This window comes from Diadema antillarum, unplaced genomic scaffold (genome assembly GCF_040938485.1).
Source record: "Diadema antillarum isolate AM-2024a unplaced genomic scaffold, OU_Dant_1.0 seq00000251_RagTag, whole genome shotgun sequence".
NCBI classification, from domain to species: Eukaryota; Metazoa; Echinodermata; class Echinoidea; order Diadematoida; family Diadematidae; genus Diadema; species Diadema antillarum.
Window position 1 is genome coordinate 190,405 of NW_027271295.1, and position 10,548 is coordinate 200,952.

At 40.3% G+C, this 10,548-nt stretch overlaps 1 long non-coding RNA gene across 1 annotated transcript; it reads left to right on the top strand.

Annotated features, from left to right (window-relative positions):
• The first annotated feature begins 344 nt into the window (after positions 1–344).
• On the top strand, positions 345–5,975 carry LOC139729715 (uncharacterized). The gene is made up of 4 exons (XR_011710881.1): positions 345–909; positions 2,382–2,772; positions 4,290–4,427; positions 5,014–5,975. It is a non-coding gene; the product is annotated as an uncharacterized lncRNA (long non-coding RNA).
• Positions 5,976–10,548: the final 4,573 nt, after the last annotated feature.

Genomic DNA, 10,548 nt, shown 5'->3' on the forward strand with positions numbered 1-10,548 from the left:
TGAGTTGAGTAGGGCCAGTTGAGTATATTTTACGTGGTAGCAGTAGTACGTATGTGTGCATCATAACACTATACACACAGTAGCCTTGCGGATGATGGCGTGAGCTGTTGATTTTTGTCACTTACTTCCGGCCGCACTAGCCCTACGTATGAAGACAAACATAGAGGGCGCTACGAGGTTCGAAAGGACAGTGCCGTATATTAAGAGAGTCTGGCCAACTCATAAATTGGACGCCATGTCGTTACCCAGCGTACAGTGCGCTTAAAGGGACTGGGGAGGAGTGTTGGAACCCAAAATGCAAAAGTGCTATTTCATGAAGTGAAACAGGCAAAAACAAGGACCAATGTCTATCAAAGGACTAAGCAATGAAAAAGAATCGATGAAAAATACGGCATTATGAAGATATCTATGATTTTTTGAAGAGCGTTACATGTAACGCTTGTCAAAATCACGGGGGGTCGGCTTAGAGGCTCTCCGTTCAAGTGTTGTTTTTGCCTCCCTCTTTTGTCCGATTTTGGCACAGCGTTAATGTATTGCCTTCTCCTCCGCGAAAAGTAAGCCCAAGATATCGCCCCTATTGCGAGGCGAAACCCGGGTGCCTGTTCACTGGCTAGCGAGCGTTATCGGTGCATTTCCCGGGATCCGCCCGGCAGCTTGTAGCTGGCACGGGTCGCCCGCTTGAACTCTAATCTGCTGGCTGCGTATAAATACAATGTACCATCCACACTAACAATGGAGCCGCAGGTGGAGAGCGAGAGATCTGTCTCCAAGAAGAGGAAGACCATGAAAACCAGTGACAGAGTATGGAGATGGTGACAGAAAAATAAAATGTAGAGTCCCAATTCCCCTCAAGACACTAGAAGATAAGGGGCTGAACGACAGAGATGTCATTTCACTTCGGCTGGATCGGTAATAAATTTGTGAAACTCGGAAGCATAGTCATACTAGTTCAGTGTGAGTAGGACCTATAACAACTGTTACAGTGTTTAGTGTTGTTAGTGTAACATTAATTGATAGAGATGTCACTTAGAGGATCTACACACACTATTGGCCTACTATTTAGTAATACTGATAGTAGGCCTAGATTAGTAATTTTGTTAGGTGTCCTATGCCACACCCTAACATTTTTCTATTAAACTAAAAGATATACTTATACTAGGCCTATCAGAGTTTGCCTGAGATTTTTAATACTCACATATGTGGAGAAAGGCTACATGCAGATTCACAAGAAGGTGTATTCAGAATGCGATTGAGGTATGGTAGGTATCTTAGACCTATGTATTTTGAGACCCATAATTTAATGACATAAAAGTAGAATAGGGCAACATAATCCAGAATACGGTAAAATAGGAATTCGCGTATTATCTACATGCAAAACACTTTATTAGCGTGCCATTTCTTAATGTGAACAGCGATTTATGTGTAATTAATAGAGAAGCACATTTCAAAAAGGAGAAATGTTGAGCCAAATTTGGGATGTCATTCATAGGCAAAAAAATGTCCAGTTATGGTAACTATACACAGCCCAGTCGCTGTACGTACGTAGCGACAGGATTCGCACAGTGTACTTACAGCGTGTGGTCGGGCTACAGCTATAATGGCAGAGAAAAAGGGCCTCGGACTAGGAGTGGTAGACGCTGTAAGTACGGTACGCTGTGCGAATCCTGTCGCTATATGTACCTACGTACAGCAACTGGGCTGTGTATAGTTACCATAAGTTAACATGGAAATTTTTTTGCCTATGAATGACATCCCAAATTTGGCTCAACATTTCTCCTTTTTGAAATGTGCTTCTCTATTACACATAAATCGCTGTTCACAGTAAGAAATGGCACGCTATTTGTGTTTTGCATGTAAATACGCGAATTCCTATTTTACCGTATTCTGGATTATGTTGCCCTATTCTACCTTCATGTCAAATTATGGGTCTCAAAATGTCAAAATAAGAAAGTTACGACACTCATCAGAACTGACGTTTGTTACAAATTGGCGATAGGCGAGAAATCCAATTTTACGAAACGACACTGAATGAATGAAAGTGTCAGCAAATCTGGTAACTCTCGGTTTTTACAAAATACTTTGTGGAGACTCAACTGTGTATATGTTGTCATCACAGCTATGATCGGACCAAAAACGTGAATTCACATGTTTGGTAAGGTACCAGTACCTTGTTATTGTCTCCGGTACACATGGCATTGCAAAAATGTTGATTGAAGTGTATCTATTGTTTGACATACATAAGTGGCTAATGGCGTATATGCATTGTAGCGCAATTCACTCAGTCTCTATAGTGTAGTGGTTAATGGTGTATGCTTTGTAGCACAGTAGGTGCTAATTGTTGAGAAAGGTCTGTCAGATATTATTGTGGGTATCTTTTGTAGAGCAACAGCCAGCATCGCATTCAAGGACCATCCTGACTAGGCAGCTCAGTGAAGCCAGTGACAGCCCCTCTGGTCAGTTGAGACCAGCCCTCCCAGCTACCCAGCTTGATGAAGCCAGTGAAATTCCCTCTCGTCAGTTTTGACCAGCTACCCAGCTCGGTGAAGCCAGTGACATCCCCTCTCATCAATTGAGACCAGCCCTCCTAGCTAACCAGCTTGATGAAGCCAGTGACATTCCCTCTCGTCAGTTTCGACCAGCTAGCCTATACCCGGCTTGGTGAAGCCAGTGATGTCCCGCCCTCTCATCAGTCGAGACCAGCCCTCCCAGCTTGATGAAGCCAGTGACATCCCCTCTTGCCCATTGAGACCAGCCCTTCCGTTGGTACAAAAGGTTTGTACAAACTAACTTTAATTACCTGGTACTATTTTAGTACACCTAGATCCAACAACTGTTTTGAACCTGCAAATGAAAGTTAATGTTGATATTTAGTACACAAAACATCAATAAATTGAATAGATAACTCTGTGTTCTCAAACGATGCTGTTCTTATTCTTGCTGTAATTTAACTTATAACATTTTTTTTTTTTAACCCAAAGCTGTGGTAGTGGTTAATAAGATTATGGTTGTCTTGATCATTACTTTTAGGGTTACAAGTTACATAGTTTGTATATTGCAGCCACATATAGGCCTACTATATGATTGTATGTGGAATTATACAGACCCCCAAATCCCTTGCATGTGGCTGGATTGAAAGACATCATAGGCCCGATATGAGGTTGTATACACAACATATAAATAAATAGGGCCTACTTTGTAGATGGGTAATTCCATGAAGTTGGGGCAGTGTCCATGTATGTAGCATCGTGATATTGACAAAATACATGTCAGCATAACTCAATATCAATTATGCTATACATTTATTGTTTGTAGGCTTTACATTTGCATTGAGGCCACACATTTTCCTGGAAATTTTGTGCCATTCAGACTCAATTTTAATGAAGTTATTAAACAATATGTAACACTGTGTCCTGGAGCATCGTGACGTGTCCACGTAGCATCGTGATATTTTAAAATTTGGTCCAAAGAGACAAATTATGGCAATGAGCTTGACCAAAATTTGATGCAATATGCATATTTACAAGGTATGAATAAGATAGCTAAATATCTCAAATTTCCTGTACACAGTTTCAATTTTAAAAGAAAATTACAAAATGTATCACGATGCTATGCGGTGTCCTTTTTTGTGTAAAACTGTGGAAAGGAGAGTTAAGATATTTAGCTATCTAACTAATCTAGTAATTATGCATATTATATCAAATTTTGGTCAAGCTAATTGCCTTAATTTGTCTTTTAGGACCAAATGTTTACTATCACGATGCTACATGGACACGTCACGATGCTACAGGACACCATTACATATCGTTTTAATAATTTCATCAAAATTGAGTCGGAATGGCACAAAATTTCCAGGAAAATGTATGGTCTCAATACAACTGCAAAGCCTATAAACAATACATATATAGCATAATTAGTATTGAGTTATGCTAAAATGTCACACTTCGTGCCCCAACTTCACAGAATTACCCAGATGCACAATGAGAGGCTGAGGTCATCCCGACGTCATGTGCAGTGTCAACTCATCAAAAATTTGGCTAGGGTCTCTGTAGGTCTTATTTTCCTTTTTGCTATTTAAGTTCTACAGTAGACAGTCTATTTCTAACATATTTCATGGAGTTTTCTCTGTTGCATGTATGTGAGCACTACAAGATAAAGCTACCTGGTAGACTCTACACTGAAATACATGGGATAGCAAGTTCTGTGACTAAATTTACAGATTGGTGAAGAACTAACGGGACTATCCTAATTGCAAGTCCGTGTTAATGCCTTTCATTGTGTCTGATATACAGATGAACTCCAGTCCAGATGCCCCTGTGAAATGGAAAAAGGACAAGTTCATGAATGCCGTTGCCTTCTCCAATTAGTTGTGGAGGAAAATGCTACTCTGAGGAAAGGACTTGGGTCAAATTGAAGTGGATCAAAACCTGGTGAGAGTGCTGACAGATATTGATTTTATCAGAGCCTGGGCAGATGTAAGGAGATAACAGGTTACTGTAAAAGTGGATATTTTAGCGCGACTAATTTTTTGCGGTCGGCGGGGTAAGAAGAGCTTCGCATGTTTATAGTTCCGCGGAATCAAGACATCAACTACTTGAACAAATGGCGAGCAAAAATATTCGCATGCTTTTATTTTTGTGCTAGTTTCGGCTTATGCGAAATGCGTGAAAATTTCAACCAACACCGCAAGAAATTTCCACTTTTACAGTAGATGATGAAGACGTCCCTTTGGCATGCATATTAGGGAATTTTTATGTAAATATCATAAATAAAATGAGCTATTTTCATTGGACTTTCAGCATATAACATAATTGCTTTCATCAGTACTAAACTTGTCATTGCTTGAATGATAGTCTTTAAAGAGAATATTTACTATGTGTATTACTGAATAGTTAATTGAGTCTATATGAGTAGTAAAATAATTTTTCATTGTAAATGTGTAGTAGTTACTTTATTACCAACATTCAGTCATTAGATGAGAGATCAATAGAATGTGCTTGTTGGCCTCTATTGCAGTGGAACAGCTAGCATCACATCCAAGTGCCATCACAGATATCCAGGTTCTTGAAGCCAGTGACACCCCCTCTCGCCAAATAAGACTGCCTCTTCTAGGCTACGCAGCTCGGTGAGACCTGTGACATCCATCTCGCCAGTGGAAACCAGCCCTCTCTGCCACCAAGCTCAGTGAATCCAGTGACATCCCCTCTCATCAATCAGAACCAGCCCTCCCAACTACTTAGCTCCATGAAGCCAGTGACATCCCCTCTCATGTTCTTCTTTGTGGCTAGCAAATGTTTGAAAACTGAACTTGGATGACTTCAATATCATAATTATGTTGAGTGCATCCAAGTGATGGCAATGATAATAGCTCTGACACCAGTTCTTCCTGTAGGCCTACTGTCAATTTATGCCTTCATTGTGTATTATAGCAAAAGACATGTTAGTAATGAAAAAGCTGCACCTTTGTACCAGGATTGTTGGGGATTCTGATAAATGCACATTGAACATGAATAACATCAATTCCAATCATAGACTACATTCATGTGATGGCAGTGATAACTGATATGACACTACATTTATATCTCTGAACTCTCTATTTCTGTCTTTCCTGTGAGGTAACAACAAACATGTTAGTACTCAAATGTGTGAATCAGAATGAAACAGTGAATTGATTGCCTGGAAAATTTGTTCTTGCCCCATGTAGCAAGTAGGGAAAATAAATCCTGTAAACTCCTAAACTGCATGTGCGTTAAACTGTTACTGGAAACTGAAAGGGCTGCAATATCCAGGCACAAAGTGTTTTGTCCTTTTTTAGCTCACCTGAGCCGAAGGCTCAAGTGAGCTATTGCGATCGCTCTTCGTCCGGCGTCCGTCGTGCGTAAACTTTTTACATTTTCATCTTCTTCTCGAGAACCCCATGACCGATTTTCACCAAACTTGGCAGGTAGCATCCCTAGGGGAATAGGATCTCAATTTGTTCAAATGGGCACCATGGCCCACCTGGGGGGCCCCAGGGGGGCCCAGGGGGGCCCAAACACCCTAAAATTAAGGAATCTTTAAAAATCTTCTTCTCTAGAACCAGAAGTGATAGGGCTTAATTGATGCTATGAGTAAGTACATTGATGACTGTAGTTTCAAGTTTGTTCATGGGGGAATCAGGGGTGCCCCCCTTGGGACCCAGGGGAGGGGGGTGGGGAGGAGTCCTAATGGGGCCTAAATTGTACATTTTCATCTTCACTTTGAGATCGCCATGTCTGATTTTCACCAAACTTGGTAGGTAGCATCCCTAGGGGGATAGGATCTCAATTTGTTCAAATGGGCACCATTGCCCACCTGGGGGTCCCTAGGGGGCCAAACCCCCTAAAATTAAGGAACCTTTAAAAATCTTCTCTAGAACCAGAAATGATAGGGCTTAGATGATACTATATATGAGTTAGTACATTGATGACTGTAGTTTCAAGTTTTTATTCATGGGGTTGGCGGATTCATTCCCCACCCCCCCCCCCCCCCCCCCCCCCCACGCCCTTAGGACCCAGGAGAGGGCTGGGGAGAAGTCCAACACTTGTAATGGAGCCTGAATTGTACATGTTCATCTTCTTCTTGAAAACCTCAAGATGAATTTTGACCAAACTTAGCAGGTAGCATCCCTAGGGGGATAGAATCTCAATTCCTTCAAATGGGCACCATGTCCCTCTTGGGGGCCCCCTAGGGGGCCCACCCCCCCCCCCCCCCCCCCACATTGAGGAATATTTAAAATCTTCTGCTCTAGAACCAGAAATGATAAAGCAAAGTTAATACCATGAGTTTGAACATTGATGACTTTAGTTCCAAGTTTGTTAATTGCAGATTCAGATCCAGGACTGCCTGCCCCTCCCCCCCCCCTACCCCCCCCCCACCCCCCCCCCCCCCCCCCGAGTTGAGGGGGGGGGGGGGGGAGGGATCCATATGCAGACCTAAAGTTTCCAAAGTTCTCAGGTAAGAGTGTGCAAGAATGCATGGAAGGTGAAATTGCGATACTCAGGTGAGCGCGTGACCCGCGGGTCTCTTGTTTTTCATTTGGTCTTTTTTCCCCCTGTGTTTCCCAGGTGTTTCAGAGGTGAAAAACTACAATTACTCCGTTACGATAAAATATTGCATCAGTGTTTTAAAGTGAACTTAAGCAGGGCTGTCATGCACAACAGTGTATATCACTGAAGGGCCTTTCACACATTTCATTATTGCTCTAACTATTATTATTATTACTACTACTACTATTGTTGTTGCTAATTTTTTATTACTATCATCATCTTCATAATGATTATTATCCTCATCATTTATGTGATCACTGATATCATGCCATGTGTTACATTCAAGTGGCACAGCAGGTCCTACACAGTAGCATTGTCCATCAGCATTTTGGAAGACACTTTTTCAGCACAAAATTTTGTGATAACTCTATCAAATCACATTATTATGAGGACAATATTTTTGTGGTAAATGGAGTTTGTGCCCTTGTAATATTCATTGCATCTATATTTTGTGGCCAAAAAAAAAAGTATGAATTTTGACAAACAAATGTGTTGGAAGTGCTTCAAACAAGATGTTCAGTTTTCATTCACATAGATATACAAATACATTGTAATATACATTTTGGTAGGTCCCTACATGATGTTCTACTGATATAATTGTATATGCTCAAACCCTAAACCAATTGTGTTTTGACAATGCAATATGTAGAAGGTCTCCACACTGAAATAGTATAGTGTTCTTTGTACTTGAAGTCATTAACCCTGTGACATTGATTCTTGGACTTTCACTTCAATATTTTTTCCCTGCAAATGTGCAAGTTATTTGAAAGTGGTTGCATTTGTAAGGTTCTTTAATTTACATGTTATAGTATTATTATCATAATTGTTCAATATGATAGGAGTATAATGTGTAGATGCCCAAATTGACTAATGACAGAATGCTGAGCAGTTTCTTTTTTCTTTTTTTTTTCTGCAAATGATTACCTTACCTGTGTCAATTGGCAATCTTTGCTTTACAACTATTTCTATTATGACATTTTATATTTAAAAGATATAGGCCTACATGCAAGTAGCCAGCACAGATTTGTTAGATGTATCTCTACATTGTATATCACATCACATTACTGTGAGAGCAGTTTCTAAATACATGTAGCACATTTGCAATTAGAACCTGTGCTCATGATGCAACACCAAATGCAAATGTATGCAAAGATAAAAGAAAATGTAAGGTCAGTGTACCCTGGTACACACAACTTCTAATGTAAGTCCCATGTACACATGCAATTTATATGTGCACATGAAATTTGTATTAATGCATGGTAGTATAACGTAAGTGTAGGGATTTATTTTGAACCTTTTATTATAAGTGTATCCCCCCTTCTGTTATTACAGGTACCACCCCTCTACACATAAATACGTCAACCCACACATACAGTACCGGTACCGGTATTCACATCCACAGGCATCCGCACACCCCACCTACAATTGTATCACAGACACACCACATATCACATGACATTTTCCACTCTTTCACTTCTCACCCATTGTTCCCTGTAATACTGAAATCATGCCTAAATCACCCAAGCCTGCACATCATTTACATATTATTATGAATATTTAGTTTTAACCTTTGTTTCTTTATTTGCATGTTCTGTTATGTTGATTTTGTGTATGCATATTTATGTAACAACCCACATTTACATGTAAACCCATGCCAAATTATGTGAAGAATAAACTGGCTACAAGTTAGTTAGCCAGGGGACTCCTTCCAAGTAAGACATGTGTGCTGCCCTAGTTTGCTTTTAGTGTGATGAGTGCTAGAGAGCTAAGTGAACCCTAGCCCTACATAAGTAATGTGTTAGATTTAGATTCACTGAAATATCACAACGAGATATTACCTGTGTATACAGGCCTAATTGTTAAGCATCAATTTACCAATGAGAAAAAAATGTGTTTGATGATAGAAACCTAATCAGGGTTCTAGATAAAAACTGAGTGAATGTTGTTGACCTATGTGGAAATAATTGACTTGAACAGATTATTCCTTGTGTCTTGATTTTCTCCTTGTATAGGTGAACAAGACATTGCATCATGCATGGTTGCATTGTACAATGTGTATGATAAATAAGAAAATGTATAAGATAGCCTCAGAAATTGTTGGATTGGTTATTAGACTATTACAGGTATCACATTATTCAGTCTAGAAGACTGAAAATGATCTGATTCCCAACATTTTTGTGTGTATCTGTGAAATAATTCCAATTAACCCTATTTATACAGAAAATAGGTAGGCCTAAGCCATACCAATGACCAACTTTCTAACCTAGTATGTGCATGTGTCAATTGTGAAGAAAATCATCCACAATAAATGTTACAACTATTAAAGTCACATGAAATTACAAATACATGACAAGTTGTACCGGTAATAAAAATGAACTATTGGTTAGTTCCAATGCAAGTTTAGATATAACATTGTACCGGATACTTCGAATTCTCTGGCCTACTCGGTACTTGTGTTTCAAATCTTTGAAGAAAAAAAAAAATGGGTTTGCCATGAAGATTGCATTGAATTGCATGTACATGTAATAACACAACCCGTTTGTGTTTCATGTAATAATTACATGAATTGTAAATTATTGTAAATTGAGATTTCGTTGATTTTTTTTTCTACGTAGCCCGACCAGACGCCGTGCGAAGCACGGCAGTTACTGCGTACAAGGTACCGACCTAGCGCTGGGCCGGCTGTGTCCGTCCTTACCCGGAAAAGTTTCTATGTACGTACACTCACAGCCCAGTCGCTGTACATATAGCCCGCCCGGCGTCTGGTCGGGCTACGTATTACTTTACCGCATTCACCTATCCCGCTTTCGGTACTTCTCAACGAAGAATCTTGTAATAAATGGAGTTTGATGGCTTTTAGGATACGTAGCCTACCGAGTCTTCTGACGATAGAACTAGCTCTCATAATATCTTGGAAGAAGGACATGTGAATCTGAAAAGGAGGAGTCCTTTGATTTTAGGTTAGCGCTCTCATGAAATGAAAACACGCAAGATCGTACAGCAGCTCGAGCTTAGAAGCACTAGCACTGGACTCTGTGTATGATGATGCGATCGAGTTATGGCAAGTGAAGTGCGGCCAGCGCTCGCCGCGCCCATAGCACAGCCAGCCGTAGAGCTAGCCACAATTGCTCTACGTATAACTACTAGTAGTTCCGCAGCTCACTCGGCATGTTGGCTTGATTTCGCTGTAAGTTGGCTTGATGTTCGCAGTCAACAAGCAGTATTCCGCAATTCAAATACGTATCGCCATCGTATCGAAGGGTCTTTTTCCAGAAAAGTATGTTTTGTTTTTCGCTTTTTAAAACATTTGAGAAGATTCCGATTTCCAAGATATTTTCACACATGTTAAGTTACATATCTACCTTTCATTTTATACCCAAAGCACCTTCTCTTTCGCATGTTTTGCACAACCGAACACTCATCCCCAGTCCCTTTAAGGTTTTAGCGTGTGCGCTTGGGGGTTAGCGTTACGCGCAGGCGTCCC